The sequence below is a fragment of the Pseudorasbora parva genome, chromosome 2, assembly GCF_024679245.1.
Source record: "Pseudorasbora parva isolate DD20220531a chromosome 2, ASM2467924v1, whole genome shotgun sequence".
Taxonomy (NCBI): Eukaryota; Metazoa; Chordata; class Actinopteri; order Cypriniformes; family Gobionidae; genus Pseudorasbora; species Pseudorasbora parva.
Window position 1 is genome coordinate 64247559 of NC_090173.1, and position 12418 is coordinate 64259976.

The 12418-nt window shown below is 49.3% G+C and overlaps 35 non-coding genes across 35 annotated transcripts in view; all 35 read left to right on the forward strand.

Annotated features, from left to right (window-relative positions):
- The first annotated feature begins 263 nt into the window (after positions 1 to 263).
- Positions 264 to 334, forward strand: trnag-gcc (transfer RNA glycine (anticodon GCC)). The gene has a single exon. It is a non-coding gene; the product is annotated as a tRNA-Gly (tRNA).
- A 228-nt stretch (positions 335 to 562) lies between these two features.
- On the forward strand, positions 563 to 633 carry trnag-gcc (transfer RNA glycine (anticodon GCC)). The gene has a single exon. It is a non-coding gene; the product is annotated as a tRNA-Gly (tRNA).
- A 228-nt stretch (positions 634 to 861) lies between these two features.
- On the forward strand, positions 862 to 932 carry trnag-gcc (transfer RNA glycine (anticodon GCC)). Its single transcript has one exon. It is a non-coding gene; the product is annotated as a tRNA-Gly (tRNA).
- A 228-nt stretch (positions 933 to 1160) lies between these two features.
- trnag-gcc (transfer RNA glycine (anticodon GCC)) lies at positions 1161 to 1231 on the forward strand. Its single transcript has one exon. It is a non-coding gene; the product is annotated as a tRNA-Gly (tRNA).
- Positions 1232 to 1459: 228 nt separating this feature from the next.
- trnag-gcc (transfer RNA glycine (anticodon GCC)) lies at positions 1460 to 1530 on the forward strand. The gene has a single exon. It is a non-coding gene; the product is annotated as a tRNA-Gly (tRNA).
- Positions 1531 to 1758: 228 nt separating this feature from the next.
- trnag-gcc (transfer RNA glycine (anticodon GCC)) lies at positions 1759 to 1829 on the forward strand. The gene has a single exon. It is a non-coding gene; the product is annotated as a tRNA-Gly (tRNA).
- A 527-nt stretch (positions 1830 to 2356) lies between these two features.
- trnag-gcc (transfer RNA glycine (anticodon GCC)) lies at positions 2357 to 2427 on the forward strand. The gene has a single exon. It is a non-coding gene; the product is annotated as a tRNA-Gly (tRNA).
- Positions 2428 to 2655: 228 nt separating this feature from the next.
- Positions 2656 to 2726, forward strand: trnag-gcc (transfer RNA glycine (anticodon GCC)). Its single transcript has one exon. It is a non-coding gene; the product is annotated as a tRNA-Gly (tRNA).
- Positions 2727 to 2954: 228 nt separating this feature from the next.
- On the forward strand, positions 2955 to 3025 carry trnag-gcc (transfer RNA glycine (anticodon GCC)). Its single transcript has one exon. It is a non-coding gene; the product is annotated as a tRNA-Gly (tRNA).
- Positions 3026 to 3253: 228 nt separating this feature from the next.
- On the forward strand, positions 3254 to 3324 carry trnag-gcc (transfer RNA glycine (anticodon GCC)). The gene has a single exon. It is a non-coding gene; the product is annotated as a tRNA-Gly (tRNA).
- A 228-nt stretch (positions 3325 to 3552) lies between these two features.
- trnag-gcc (transfer RNA glycine (anticodon GCC)) lies at positions 3553 to 3623 on the forward strand. Its single transcript has one exon. It is a non-coding gene; the product is annotated as a tRNA-Gly (tRNA).
- Positions 3624 to 3875: 252 nt separating this feature from the next.
- On the forward strand, positions 3876 to 3946 carry trnag-ccc (transfer RNA glycine (anticodon CCC)). The gene has a single exon. It is a non-coding gene; the product is annotated as a tRNA-Gly (tRNA).
- Positions 3947 to 4220: 274 nt separating this feature from the next.
- trnag-gcc (transfer RNA glycine (anticodon GCC)) lies at positions 4221 to 4291 on the forward strand. Its single transcript has one exon. It is a non-coding gene; the product is annotated as a tRNA-Gly (tRNA).
- A 228-nt stretch (positions 4292 to 4519) lies between these two features.
- trnag-gcc (transfer RNA glycine (anticodon GCC)) lies at positions 4520 to 4590 on the forward strand. The gene has a single exon. It is a non-coding gene; the product is annotated as a tRNA-Gly (tRNA).
- A 527-nt stretch (positions 4591 to 5117) lies between these two features.
- trnag-gcc (transfer RNA glycine (anticodon GCC)) lies at positions 5118 to 5188 on the forward strand. The gene has a single exon. It is a non-coding gene; the product is annotated as a tRNA-Gly (tRNA).
- Positions 5189 to 5416: 228 nt separating this feature from the next.
- Positions 5417 to 5487, forward strand: trnag-gcc (transfer RNA glycine (anticodon GCC)). Its single transcript has one exon. It is a non-coding gene; the product is annotated as a tRNA-Gly (tRNA).
- Positions 5488 to 5715: 228 nt separating this feature from the next.
- trnag-gcc (transfer RNA glycine (anticodon GCC)) lies at positions 5716 to 5786 on the forward strand. The gene has a single exon. It is a non-coding gene; the product is annotated as a tRNA-Gly (tRNA).
- Positions 5787 to 6014: 228 nt separating this feature from the next.
- trnag-gcc (transfer RNA glycine (anticodon GCC)) lies at positions 6015 to 6085 on the forward strand. Its single transcript has one exon. It is a non-coding gene; the product is annotated as a tRNA-Gly (tRNA).
- Positions 6086 to 6313: 228 nt separating this feature from the next.
- On the forward strand, positions 6314 to 6384 carry trnag-gcc (transfer RNA glycine (anticodon GCC)). The gene has a single exon. It is a non-coding gene; the product is annotated as a tRNA-Gly (tRNA).
- A 228-nt stretch (positions 6385 to 6612) lies between these two features.
- Positions 6613 to 6683, forward strand: trnag-gcc (transfer RNA glycine (anticodon GCC)). Its single transcript has one exon. It is a non-coding gene; the product is annotated as a tRNA-Gly (tRNA).
- A 228-nt stretch (positions 6684 to 6911) lies between these two features.
- On the forward strand, positions 6912 to 6982 carry trnag-gcc (transfer RNA glycine (anticodon GCC)). The gene has a single exon. It is a non-coding gene; the product is annotated as a tRNA-Gly (tRNA).
- Positions 6983 to 7234: 252 nt separating this feature from the next.
- Positions 7235 to 7305, forward strand: trnag-ccc (transfer RNA glycine (anticodon CCC)). Its single transcript has one exon. It is a non-coding gene; the product is annotated as a tRNA-Gly (tRNA).
- Positions 7306 to 7878: 573 nt separating this feature from the next.
- On the forward strand, positions 7879 to 7949 carry trnag-gcc (transfer RNA glycine (anticodon GCC)). Its single transcript has one exon. It is a non-coding gene; the product is annotated as a tRNA-Gly (tRNA).
- Positions 7950 to 8177: 228 nt separating this feature from the next.
- On the forward strand, positions 8178 to 8248 carry trnag-gcc (transfer RNA glycine (anticodon GCC)). Its single transcript has one exon. It is a non-coding gene; the product is annotated as a tRNA-Gly (tRNA).
- A 228-nt stretch (positions 8249 to 8476) lies between these two features.
- Positions 8477 to 8547, forward strand: trnag-gcc (transfer RNA glycine (anticodon GCC)). The gene has a single exon. It is a non-coding gene; the product is annotated as a tRNA-Gly (tRNA).
- Positions 8548 to 8775: 228 nt separating this feature from the next.
- On the forward strand, positions 8776 to 8846 carry trnag-gcc (transfer RNA glycine (anticodon GCC)). Its single transcript has one exon. It is a non-coding gene; the product is annotated as a tRNA-Gly (tRNA).
- Positions 8847 to 9074: 228 nt separating this feature from the next.
- trnag-gcc (transfer RNA glycine (anticodon GCC)) lies at positions 9075 to 9145 on the forward strand. Its single transcript has one exon. It is a non-coding gene; the product is annotated as a tRNA-Gly (tRNA).
- Positions 9146 to 9672: 527 nt separating this feature from the next.
- Positions 9673 to 9743, forward strand: trnag-gcc (transfer RNA glycine (anticodon GCC)). Its single transcript has one exon. It is a non-coding gene; the product is annotated as a tRNA-Gly (tRNA).
- Positions 9744 to 9971: 228 nt separating this feature from the next.
- On the forward strand, positions 9972 to 10042 carry trnag-gcc (transfer RNA glycine (anticodon GCC)). The gene has a single exon. It is a non-coding gene; the product is annotated as a tRNA-Gly (tRNA).
- Positions 10043 to 10569: 527 nt separating this feature from the next.
- Positions 10570 to 10640, forward strand: trnag-gcc (transfer RNA glycine (anticodon GCC)). The gene has a single exon. It is a non-coding gene; the product is annotated as a tRNA-Gly (tRNA).
- Positions 10641 to 11167: 527 nt separating this feature from the next.
- Positions 11168 to 11238, forward strand: trnag-gcc (transfer RNA glycine (anticodon GCC)). Its single transcript has one exon. It is a non-coding gene; the product is annotated as a tRNA-Gly (tRNA).
- Positions 11239 to 11466: 228 nt separating this feature from the next.
- On the forward strand, positions 11467 to 11537 carry trnag-gcc (transfer RNA glycine (anticodon GCC)). The gene has a single exon. It is a non-coding gene; the product is annotated as a tRNA-Gly (tRNA).
- Positions 11538 to 11765: 228 nt separating this feature from the next.
- On the forward strand, positions 11766 to 11836 carry trnag-gcc (transfer RNA glycine (anticodon GCC)). Its single transcript has one exon. It is a non-coding gene; the product is annotated as a tRNA-Gly (tRNA).
- Positions 11837 to 12064: 228 nt separating this feature from the next.
- trnag-gcc (transfer RNA glycine (anticodon GCC)) lies at positions 12065 to 12135 on the forward strand. Its single transcript has one exon. It is a non-coding gene; the product is annotated as a tRNA-Gly (tRNA).
- Positions 12136 to 12363: 228 nt separating this feature from the next.
- trnag-gcc (transfer RNA glycine (anticodon GCC)) overlaps positions 12364 to 12418 on the forward strand; it is a 71-nt gene continuing 16 nt past the window's right edge. Inside the window, exon 1 of the tRNA in view lies at positions 12364 to 12418. This exon is cut by the window's right edge and continues 16 nt beyond it. This is a non-coding gene — a tRNA (tRNA-Gly).

A 12418-nucleotide genomic window follows, 5' to 3' on the forward strand; every position in this document is an offset into this window, starting at 1 on the left:
CGCGGGAGGCCCGGGTTAGATTCCCGGCCAATGCAAAAAGTTTGTTTGGGACTTCCAGAAGTCTGTTTCTGTAAAGCCTTCTTATGTCGCTTCTGCTGATCAGCATTACTGACTGTGATCATAAGTTAAAGGGTGACACCTGATTTACTTAAAGAAGCTCCAGTTGCCTTTCCACTGGTGTGAAATGAAAGAGTTTCTAAAAACTAATGAGTGCAAGCGCCGCGTCTCTCGTGCCGACCAAACGAGGGCGAGCTGCGTGTCGAGCATTGGTGGTTCAGTGGTAGAATTCTCGCCTGCCACGCGGGAGGCCCGGGTTCGATTCCCGGCCAATGCAAAAAGTTTGTTTGGGACTTCCAGAAGTCTGTTTCTGTAAAGCCTTATTATGTCGCTTCTGCTGATCAGCATTACTGACTGTGATTAAAAGTTAAAGAGTGACACCTGATTTACTTAAAGAATCTCCAGTTGCCTTTCCACTGGTGTGAAATGAAAGAGTTTCTAAAAACTAATGAGTGCAAGCGCCGCGTCTCTCGTGCCGACCAAACGAGGGCGAGCTGCGTGTCGAGCATTGGTGGTTCAGTGGTAGAATTCTCGCCTGCCACGCGGGAGGCCCGGGTTCGATTCCCGGCCAATGCAAAAAGTTTGTTTGGGACTTCCAGAAGTCTGTTTCTGTAAAGCCTTATTATGTCTCTTCTGCTGATCAGCATTACTGACTGTGATTAAAAGTTAAAGAGTGACACCTGATTTACTTAAAGAAGCTCCAGTTGCCTTTCCACTGGTGTGAAATGAAAGAGTTTCTAAAAACTAATGAGTGCAAGCGCCGCGTCTCTCGTGCCGACCAAACGAGGGCGAGCTGCGTGTCGAGCATTGGTGGTTCAGTGGTAGAATTCTCGCCTGCCACGCGGGAGGCCCGGGTTCGATTCCCGGCCAATGCAAAAAGTTTGTTTGGGACTTCCAGAAGTCTGTTTCTGTAAAGCCTTCTTATGTCGCTTCTGCTGATCAGCATTACTGACTGTGATTAAAAGTTAAAGAGTGACACCTGATTTACTTAAAGAAGCTCCAGTTGCCTTTCCACTGGTGTGAAATGAAAGAGTTTCTAAAAACTAATGAGTGCAAGCGCCGCGTCTCTCGTGCCGACCAAACGAGGGCGAGCTGCGTGTCGAGCATTGGTGGTTCAGTGGTAGAATTCTCGCCTGCCACGCGGGAGGCCCGGGTTCGATTCCCGGCCAATGCAAAAAGTTTGTTTGGGACTTCCAGAAGTCTGTTTCTGTAAAGCCTTCTTATGTCGCTTCTGCTGATCAGCATTACTGACTGTGATCATAAGTTAAAGGGTGACACCTGATTTACTTAAAGAAGCTCCAGTTGCCTTTCCACTGGTGTGAAATGAAAGAGTTTCTAAAAACTAATGAGTGCAAGCGCCGCGTCTCTCGTGCCGACCAAACGAGGGCGAGCTGCGTGTCGAGCATTGGTGGTTCAGTGGTAGAATTCTCGCCTGCCACGCGGGAGGCCCGGGTTCGATTCCCGGCCAATGCAAAAAGTTTGTTTGGGACTTCCAGAAGTCTGTTTCTGTAAAGCCTTCTTATGTCGCTTCTGCTGATCAGCATTACTGACTGTGATCATAAGTTAAAGGGTGACACCTGATTTACTTAAAGAAGCTCCAGTTGCCTTTCCACTGGTGTGAAATGAAAGAGTTTCTAAAAACTAATGAGTGCAAGCGCCGCGTCTCTCGTGCCGACCAAACGAGGGCGAGCTGCGTGTCGAGCATTGGTGGTTCAGTGGTAGAATTCTCGCCTGCCACGCGGGAGGCCCGGGTTCGATTCCCGGCCAATGCAAAAAGTTTGTTTGGGACTTCCAGAAGTCTGTTTCTGTAAAGCCTTCTTATGTCGCTTCTGCTGATCAGCATTACTGACTGTGATCATAAGTTAAAGGGTGACACCTGATTTACTTAAAGAAGCTCCAGTTGCCTTTCCACTGGTGTGAAATGAAAGAGTTTCTAAAAACTAATGAGTGCAAGCGCCGCGTCTCTCGTGCCGACCAAACGAGGGCGAGCTGCGTGTCGAGCATTGGTGGTTCAGTGGTAGATTTCTCGCCTGCCACGCGGGAGGCCCGGGTTCGATTCCCGGCCAATGCAAAAAGTTTGTTTGGGACTTCCAGAAGTCTGTTTCTGTAAAGCCTTCTTATGTCGCTTCTGCTGATCAGCATTACTGACTGTGATCATAAGTTAAAGGGTGACACCTGATTTACTTAAAGAAGCTCCAGTTGCCTTTCCACTGGTGTGAAATGAAAGAGTTTCTAAAAACTAATGAGTGCAAGCGCCGCGTCTCTCGTGCCGACCAAACGAGGGCGAGCTGCGTGTCGAGCATTGGTGGTTCAGTGGTAGAATTCTCGCCTGCCACGCGGGAGGCCCGGGTTCGATTCCCGGCCAATGCAAAAAGTTTGTTTGGGACTTCCAGAAGTCTGTTTCTGTAAAGCCTTATTATGTCGCTTCTGCTGATCAGCATTACTGACTGTGATCATAAGTTAAAGGGTGACACCTGATTTACTTAAAGAAGCTCCAGTTGCCTTTCCACTGGTGTGAAATGAAAGAGTTTCTAAAAACTAATGAGTGCAAGCGCCGCGTCTCTCGTGCCGACCAAACGAGGGCGAGCTGCGTGTCGAGCATTGGTGGTTCAGTGGTAGAATTCTCGCCTGCCACGCGGGAGGCCCGGGTTCGATTCCCGGCCAATGCAAAAAGTTTGTTTGGGACTTCCAGAAGTCTGTTTCTGTAAAGCCTTCTTATGTCGCTTCTGCTGATCAGCATTACTGACTGGGATTATAAGTTAAAGGGTGACACCTGATTTACTTAAAGAAGCTCCAGTTGCCTTTCCACTGGTGTGAAATGAAAGAGTTTCTAAAAACTAATGAGTGCAAGCGCCGCGTCTCTCGTGCCGACCAAACGAGGGCGAGCTGCGTGTCGAGCATTGGTGGTTCAGTGGTAGAATTCTCGCCTGCCACGCGGGAGGCCCGGGTTCGATTCCCGGCCAATGCAAAAAGTTTGTTTGGGACTTCCAGAAGTCTGTTTCTGTAAAGCCTTATTATGTCGCTTCTGCTGATCAGCATTACTGACTGTGATCATAAGTTAAAGGGTGACACCTGATTTACTTAAAGAAGCTCCAGTTGCCTTTCCACTGGTGTGAAATGAAAGAGTTTCTAAAAACTAATGAGTGCAAGCGCCGCGTCTCTCGTGCCGACCAAACGAGGGCGAGCTGCGTGTCGAGCATTGGTGGTTCAGTGGTAGAATTCTCGCCTGCCACGCGGGAGGCCCGGGTTCGATTCCCGGCCAATGCAAAAAGTTTGTTTGGGACTTCCAGAAGTCTGTTTCTGTAAAGCCTTATTATGTCGCTTCTGCTGATCAGCATTACTGACTGTGATCATAAGTTAAAGGGTGACACCTGATTTACTTAAAGAAGCTCCAGTTGCCTTTCCACTGGTGTGAAATGAAAGAGTTTCTAAAAACTAATGAGTGCAAGCGCCGCGTCTCTCGTGCCGACCAAACGAGGGCGAGCTGCGTGTCGAGCATTGGTGGTTCAGTGGTAGAATTCTCGCCTGCCACGCGGGAGGCCCGGGTTCGATTCCCGGCCAATGCAAAAAGTTTGTTTGGGACTTCCAGAAGTCTGTTTCTGTAAAGCCTTCTTATGTCGCTTCTGCTGATCAGCATTACTGACTGGGATTATAAGTTAAATAGCAATATCCTGCCATCATCGTGAAGCACCAAATGATCGCAACTCGTAAAAGGGGACTTAATGCAAGATCAATATGTGTTCCTCATCTGCCGTCTCTTTCGACGAGCCAAGAAGCATGCCCTCGCTCACTGTAAGCACAGGTGGCTTTGCAGCTGAGCATTGGTGGTTCAGTGGTAGAATTCTCGCCTCCCACGCGAGAGACCCGGGTCCGATTCCCGGCCAATGCAAGGGCTTTTATCTGTTGTGCCAGAAATGAGGGTGTTTCTACATTTAGCATTGAGGGTGACACATGATTTACTTAAAGAAGCCCCAGCTGCCTATCCATTCGTGTGAAAAGTGAACTGTTGAAGCATGACCGTCACTTAATATGCGTGCGTTTGGCAACCGGACCGCGCTCCTCTCACAGGCACCTGATCTGGCTCTTGCTTCTGTCACAACGAGCTAATGAGTGCGAGCGGCTCGTCTCTCGTGGCGACCACACGAGGGCAGGCTGCGTGTCGAGCATTGGTGGTTCAGTGGTAGAATTCTCGCCTGCCACGCGGGAGGCCCGGGTTCGATTCCCGGCCAATGCAAAAAGTTTGTTTGGGACTTCCAGAAGTCTGTTTCTGTAAAGCCTTCTTATGTCGCTTCTGCTGATCAGCATTACTGACTGTGATCATAAGTTAAAGGGTGACACCTGATTTACTTAAAGAAGCTCCAGTTGCCTTTCCACTGGTGTGAAATGAAAGAGTTTCTAAAAACTAATGAGTGCAAGCGCCGCGTCTCTCGTGCCGACCAAACGAGGGCGAGCTGCGTGTCGAGCATTGGTGGTTCAGTGGTAGAATTCTCGCCTGCCACGCGGGAGGCCCGGGTTCGATTCCCGGCCAATGCAAAAAGTTTGTTTGGGACTTCCAGAAGTCTGTTTCTGTAAAGCCTTCTTATGTCGCTTCTGCTGATCAGCATTACTGACTGTGATCATAAGTTAAAGGGTGACACCTGATTTACTTAAAGAAGCTCCAGTTGCCTTTCCACTGGTGTGAAATGAAAGAGTTTCTAAAAACTAATGAGTGCAAGCGCCGCGTCTCTCGTGCCGACCAAACGAGGGCGAGCTGCGTGTCGAGCATTGGTGGTTCAGTGGTAGAATTCTCGCCTGCCACGCGGGAGTCCCGGGTTCGATTCCCGGCCAATGCAAAAAGTTTGTTTGGGACTTCCAGAAGTCTGTTTCTGTAAAGCCTTCTTATGTCGCTTCTGCTGATCAGCATTACTGACTGTGATCATAAGTTAAAGGGTGACACCTGATTTACTTAAAGAAGCTCCAGTTGCCTTTCCACTGGTGTGAAATGAAAGAGTTTCTAAAAACTAATGAGTGCAAGCGCCGCGTCTCTCGTGCCGACCAAACGAGGGCGAGCCGCGTGTCGAGCATTGGTGGTTCAGTGGTAGAATTCTCGCCTGCCACGCGGGAGGCCCGGGTTCGATTCCCGGCCAATGCAAAAATTTTGTTTGGGACTTCCAGAAGTCTGTTTCTGTAAAGCCTTCTTATGTCGCTTCTGCTGATCAGCATTACTGACTGTGATCATAAGTTAAAGGGTGACACCTGATTTACTTAAAGAAGCTCCAGTTGCCTTTCCACTGGTGTGAAATGAAAGAGTTTCTAAAAACTAATGAGTGCAAGCGCCGCGTCTCTCGTGCCGACCAAACGAGGGCGAGCTGCGTGTCGAGCATTGGTGGTTCAGTGGTAGAATTCTCGCCTGCCACGCGGGAGGCCCGGGTTCGATTCCCGGCCAATGCAAAAATTTTGTTTGGGACTTCCAGAAGTCTGTTTCTGTAAAGCCTTCTTATGTCGCTTCTGCTGATCAGCATTACTGACTGTGATCATAAGTTAAAGGGTGACACCTGATTTACTTAAAGAAGCTCCAGTTGCCTTTCCACTGGTGTGAAATGAAAGAGTTTCTAAAAACTAATGAGTGCAAGCGCCGCGTCTCTCGTGCCGACCAAACGAGGGCGAGCTGCGTGTCGAGCATTGGTGGTTCAGTGGTAGAATTCTCGCCTGCCACGCGGGAGGCCCGGGTTCGATTCCCGGCCAATGCAAAAAGTTTGTTTGGGACTTCCAGAAGTCTGTTTCTGTAAAGCCTTCTTATGTCGCTTCTGCTGATCAGCATTACTGACTGTGATCATAAGTTAAAGGGTGACACCTGATTTACTTAAAGAAGCTCCAGTTGCCTTTCCACTGGTGTGAAATGAAAGAGTTTCTAAAAACTAATGAGTGCAAGCGCCGCGTCTCTCGTGCCGACCAAACGAGGGCGAGCCGCGTGTCGAGCATTGGTGGTTCAGTGGTAGAATTCTCGCCTGCCACGCGGGAGGCCCGGGTTCGATTCCCGGCCAATGCAAAAATTTTGTTTGGGACTTCCAGAAGTCTGTTTCTGTAAAGCCTTCTTATGTCGCTTCTGCTGATCAGCATTACTGACTGTGATCATAAGTTAAAGGGTGACACCTGATTTACTTAAAGAAGCTCCAGTTGCCTTTCCACTGGTGTGAAATGAAAGAGTTTCTAAAAACTAATGAGTGCAAGCGCCGCGTCTCTCGTGCCGACCAAACGAGGGCGAGCCGCGTGTCGAGCATTGGTGGTTCAGTGGTAGAATTCTCGCCTGCCACGCGGGAGGCCCGGGTTCGATTCCCGGCCAATGCAAAAAGTTTGTTTGGGACTTCCAGAAGTCTGTTTCTGTAAAGCCTTATTATGTCGCTTCTGCTGATCAGCATTACTGACTGTGATCATAAGTTAAAGGGTGACACCTGATTTACTTAAAGAAGCTCCAGTTGCCTTTCCACTGGTGTGAAATGAAAGAGTTTCTAAAAACTAATGAGTGCAAGCGCCGCGTCTCTCGTGCCGACCAAACGAGGGCGAGCTGCGTGTCGAGCATTGGTGGTTCAGTGGTAGAATTCTCGCCTGCCACGCGGGAGGCCCGGGTTCGATTCCCGGCCAATGCAAAAAGTTTGTTTGGGACTTCCAGAAGTCTGTTTCTGTAAAGCCTTCTTATGTCGCTTCTGCTGATCAGCATTACTGACTGTGATCATAAGTTAAAGGGTGACACCTGATTTACTTAAAGAAGCTCCAGTTGCCTTTCCACTGGTGTGAAATGAAAGAGTTTCTAAAAACTAATGAGTGCAAGCGCCGCGTCTCTCGTGCCGACCAAACGAGGGCGAGCCGCGTGTCGAGCATTGGTGGTTCAGTGGTAGAATTCTCGCCTGCCACGCGGGAGGCCCGGGTTCGATTCCCGGCCAATGCAAAAAGTTTGTTTGGGACTTCCAGAAGTCTGTTTCTGTAAAGCCTTCTTATGTCGCTTCTGCTGATCAGCATTACTGACTGGGATTATAAGTTAAATAGCAATATCCTGCCATCATCGTGAAGCACCAAATGATCGCAACTCGTAAAAGGGGACTTAATGCAAGATCAATATGTGTTCCTCATCTGCCGTCTCTTTCGACGAGCCAAGAAGCATGCCCTCGCTCACTGTAAGCACAGGTGGCTTTGCAGCTGAGCATTGGTGGTTCAGTGGTAGAATTCTCGCCTCCCACGCGAGAGACCCGGGTCCGATTCCCGGCCAATGCAAGGGCTTTTATCTGTTGTGCCAGAAATGAGGGTGTTTCTACATTTAGCATTGAGGGTGACACATGATTTACTTAAAGAAGCCCCAGCTGCCTATCCATTCGTGTGAAAAGTGAACTGTCGAAGCATGACCGTCACTTAATATGCGTGCGTTTGGCAACCGGACCGCGCTCCTCTCACAGGCACCTGATCTGGCTCTTGCTTCTGTCACAACGAGCTAATGAGTGCGAGCGGCTCGTCTCTCGTGGCGACCACACGAGGGCAGGCTGCGTGTCGAGCATTGGTGGTTCAGTGGTAGAATTCTCGCCTGCCACGCGGGAGGCCCGGGTTAGATTCCCGGCCAATGCAAAAAGTTTGTTTGGGACTTCCAGAAGTCTGTTTCTGTAAAGCCTTCTTATGTCGCTTCTGCTGATCAGCATTACTGACTGTGATCATAAGTTAAAGGGTGACACCTGATTTACTTAAAGAAGCTCCAGTTGCCTTTCCACTGGTGTGAAATGAAAGAGTTTCTAAAAACTAATGAGTGCAAGCGCCGCGTCTCTCGTGCCGACCAAACGAGGGCGAGCTGCGTGTCGAGCATTGGTGGTTCAGTGGTAGAATTCTCGCCTGCCACGCGGGAGGCCCGGGTTCGATTCCCGGCCAATGCAAAAAGTTTGTTTGGGACTTCCAGAAGTCTGTTTCTGTAAAGCCTTCTTATGTCGCTTCTGCTGATCAGCATTACTGACTGTGATCATAAGTTAAAGGGTGACACCTGATTTACTTAAAGAAGCTCCAGTTGCCTTTCCACTGGTGTGAAATGAAAGAGTTTCTAAAAACTAATGAGTGCAAGCGCCGCGTCTCTCGTGCCGACCAAACGAGGGCGAGCTGCGTGTCGAGCATTGGTGGTTCAGTGGTAGAATTCTCGCCTGCCACGCGGGAGGCCCGGGTTCGATTCCCGGCCAATGCAAAAAGTTTGTTTGGGACTTCCAGAAGTCTGTTTCTGTAAAGCCTTATTATGTCGCTTCTGCTGATCAGCATTACTGACTGTGATCATAAGTTAAAGGGTGACACCTGATTTACTTAAAGAAGCTCCAGTTGCCTTTCCACTGGTGTGAAATGAAAGAGTTTCTAAAAACTAATGAGTGCAAGCGCCGCGTCTCTCGTGCCGACCAAACGAGGGCGAGCTGCGTGTCGAGCATTGGTGGTTCAGTGGTAGAATTCTCGCCTGCCACGCGGGAGGCCCGGGTTCGATTCCCGGCCAATGCAAAAAGTTTGTTTGGGACTTCCAGAAGTCTGTTTCTGTAAAGCCTTCTTATGTCGCTTCTGCTGATCAGCATTACTGACTGTGATCATAAGTTAAAGGGTGACACCTGATTTACTTAAAGAAGCTCCAGTTGCCTTTCCACTGGTGTGAAATGAAAGAGTTTCTAAAAACTAATGAGTGCAAGCGCCGCGTCTCTCGTGCCGACCAAACGAGGGCGAGCTGCGTGTCGAGCATTGGTGGTTCAGTGGTAGAATTCTCGCCTGCCACGCGGGAGGCCCGGGTTCGATTCCCGGCCAATGCAAAAAGTTTGTTTGGGACTTCCAGAAGTCTGTTTCTGTAAAGCCTTCTTATGTCGCTTCTGCTGATCAGCATTACTGACTGTGATCATAAGGTAAAGGGTGACACCTGATTTACTTAAAGAAGCTCCAGTTGCCTTTCCACTGGTGTGAAATGAAAGAGTTTCTAAAAACTAATGAGTGCAAGCGCCGCGTCTCTCGTGCCGACCAAACGAGGGCGAGCTGCGTGTCGAGCATTGGTGGTTCAGTGGTAGAATTCTCGCCTGCCACGCGGGAGGCCCGGGTTCGATTCCCGGCCAATGCAAAAAGTTTGTTTGGGACTTCCAGAAGTCTGTTTCTGTAAAGCCTTATTATGTCGCTTCTGCTGATCAGCATTACTGACTGTGATCATAAGTTAAAGGGTGACACCTGATTTACTTAAAGAAGCTCCAGTTGCCTTTCCACTGGTGTGAAATGAAAGAGTTTCTAAAAACTAATGAGTGCAAGCGCCGCGTCTCTCGTGCCGACCAAACGAGGGCGAGCTGCGTGTCGAGCATTGGTGGTTCAGTGGTAGAATTCTCGCCTGCCACGCGGGAGGCCCGGGTTAGATTCCCGGCCAATGCAAAAAGTTTGTTTGGGACTTCCAGAAGTCTGTTTCTGTAAAGCCTTCTTATGTCGCTTCTGCTGATCAGCATTACTGACTGTGATCATAAGTTAAAGGGTGACACCTGATTTACTTAAAGAAGCTCCAGTTGCCTTTCCACTGGTGTGAAATGAAAGAGTTTCTAAAAACTAATGAGTGCAAGCGCCGCGTCTCTCGTGCCGACCAAACGAGGGCGAGCTGCGTGTCGAGCATTGGTGGTTCAGTGGTAGAATTCTCGCCTGCCACGCGGGAGGCCCGGGTTCGATTCCCGGCCAATGCAAAAAGTTTGTTTGGGACTTCCAGAAGTCTGTTTCTGTAAAGCCTTCTTATGTCGCTTCTGCTGATCAGCATTACTGACTGTGATCATAAGTTAAAGGGTGACACCTGATTTACTTAAAGAAGCTCCAGTTGCCTTTCCACTGGTGTGAAATGAAAGAGTTTCTAAAAACTAATGAGTGCAAGCGCCGCGTCTCTCGTGCCGACCAAACGAGGGCGAGCTGCGTGTCGAGCATTGGTGGTTCAGTGGTAGAATTCTCGCCTGCCACGCGGGAGGCCCGGGTTCGATTCCCGGCCAATGCAAAAAGTTTGTTTGGGACTTCCAGAAGTCTGTTTCTGTAAAGCCTTCTTATGTCGCTTCTGCTGATCAGCATTACTGACTGTGATCATAAGTTAAAGGGTGACACCTGATTTACTTAAAGAAGCTCCAGTTGCCTTTCCACTGGTGTGAAATGAAAGAGTTTCTAAAAACTAATGAGTGCAAGCGCCGCGTCTCTCGTGCCGACCAAACGAGGGCGAGCTGCGTGTCGAGCATTGGTGGTTCAGTGGTAGAATTCTCGCCTGCCACGCGGGAGGCCCGGGTTAGATTCCCGGCCAATGCAAAAAGTTTGTTTGGGACTTCCAGAAGTCTGTTTCTGTAAAGCCTTCTTATGTCGCTTCTGCTGATCAGCATTACTGACTGTGATCATAAGTTAAAGGGTGACACCTGATTTACTTAAAGAAGCTCCAGTTGCCTTTCCACTGGTGTGAAATGAAAGAGTTTCTAAAAACTAATGAGTGCAAGCGCCGCGTCTCTCGTGCCGACCAAACGAGGGCGAGCTGCGTGTCGAGCATTGGTGGTTCAGTGGTAGAATTCTCGCCTGCCACGCGGGAGGCCCGGGTTCGATTCCCGGCCAATGCAAAAAGTTTGTTTGGGACTTCCAGAAGTCTGTTTCTGTAAAGCCTTATTATGTCGCTTCTGCTGATCAGCATTACTGACTGTGATCATAAGTTAAAGGGTGACACCTGATTTACTTAAAGAAGCTCCAGTTGCCTTTCCACTGGTGTGAAATGAAAGAGTTTCTAAAAACTAATGAGTGCAAGCGCCGCGTCTCTCGTGCCGACCAAACGAGGGCGAGCTGCGTGTCGAGCATTGGTGGTTCAGTGGTAGAATTCTCGCCTGCCACGCGGGAGGCCCGGGTTAGATTCCCGGCCAATGCAAAAAGTTTGTTTGGGACTTCCAGAAGTCTGTTTCTGTAAAGCCTTCTTATGTCGCTTCTGCTGATCAGCATTACTGACTGTGATCATAAGTTAAAGGGTGACACCTGATTTACTTAAAGAAGCTCCAGTTGCCTTTCCACTGGTGTGAAATGAAAGAGTTTCTAAAAACTAATGAGTGCAAGCGCCGCGTCTCTCGTGCCGACCAAACGAGGGCGAGCTGCGTGTCGAGCATTGGTGGTTCAGTGGTAGAATTCTCGCCTGCCACGCGGGAGGCCCGGGTTCGATTCCCGGCCAATGCAAAAAGTTTGTTTGGGACTTCCAGAAGTCTGTTTCTGTAAAGCCTTCTTATGTCGCTTCTGCTGATCAGCATTACTGACTGTGATCATAAGTTAAAGGGTGACACCTGATTTACTTAAAGAAGCTCCAGTTGCCTTTCCACTGGTGTGAAATGAAAGAGTTTCTAAAAACTAATGAGTGCAAGCGCCGCGTCTCTCGTGCCGACCAAACGAGGGCGAGCTGCGTGTCGAGCATTGGTGGTTCAGTGGTAGAATTCTCGCCTGCCACGCGGGAGGCCCGGGTTCGATTCCCGGCCAATGCAAAAAGTTTGTTTGGGACTTCCAGAAGTCTGTTTCTGTAAAGCCTTATTATGTCGCTTCTGCTGATCAGCATTACTGACTGTGATCATAAGTTAAAGGGTGACACCTGATTTACTTAAAGAAGCTCCAGTTGCCTTTCCACTGGTGTGAAATGAAAGAGTTTCTAAAAACTAATGAGTGCAAGCGCCGCGTCTCTCGTGCCGACCAAACGAGGGCGAGCTGCGTGTCGAGCATTGGTGGTTCAGTGGTAGAATTCTCGCCTGCCACGCGGGAGGCCCGGGTTCGATTCCCGGCCAATGCAAAAAGTTTGTTTGGGACTTCCAGAAGTCTGTTTCTGTAAAGCCTTCTTATGTCGCTTCTGCTGATCAGCATTACTGACTGTGATCATAAGTTAAAGGGTGACACCTGATTTACTTAAAGAAGCTCCAGTTGCCTTTCCACTGGTGTGAAATGAAAGAGTTTCTAAAAACTAATGAGTGCAAGCGCCGCGTCTCTCGTGCCGACCAAACGAGGGCGAGCTGCGTGTCGAGCATTGGTGGTTCAGTGGTAGAATTCTCGCCTGCCACGCGGGAGGCCCGGGTTCGATTCCCGGCCAATGCAAAAAGTTTGTTTGGGACTTCCAGAAGTCTGTTTCTGTAAAGCCTTCTTATGTCGCTTCTGCTGATCAGCATTACTGACTGTGATCATAAGTTAAAGGGTGACACCTGATTTACTTAAAGAAGCTCCAGTTGCCTTTCCACTGGTGTGAAATGAAAGAGTTTCTAAAAACTAATGAGTGCAAGCGCCGCGTCTCTCGTGCCGACCAAACGAGGGCGAGCTGCGTGTCGAGCATTGGTGGTTCAGTGGTAGAATTCTCGCCTGCCACGCGGGAGGCCCGGGTTCG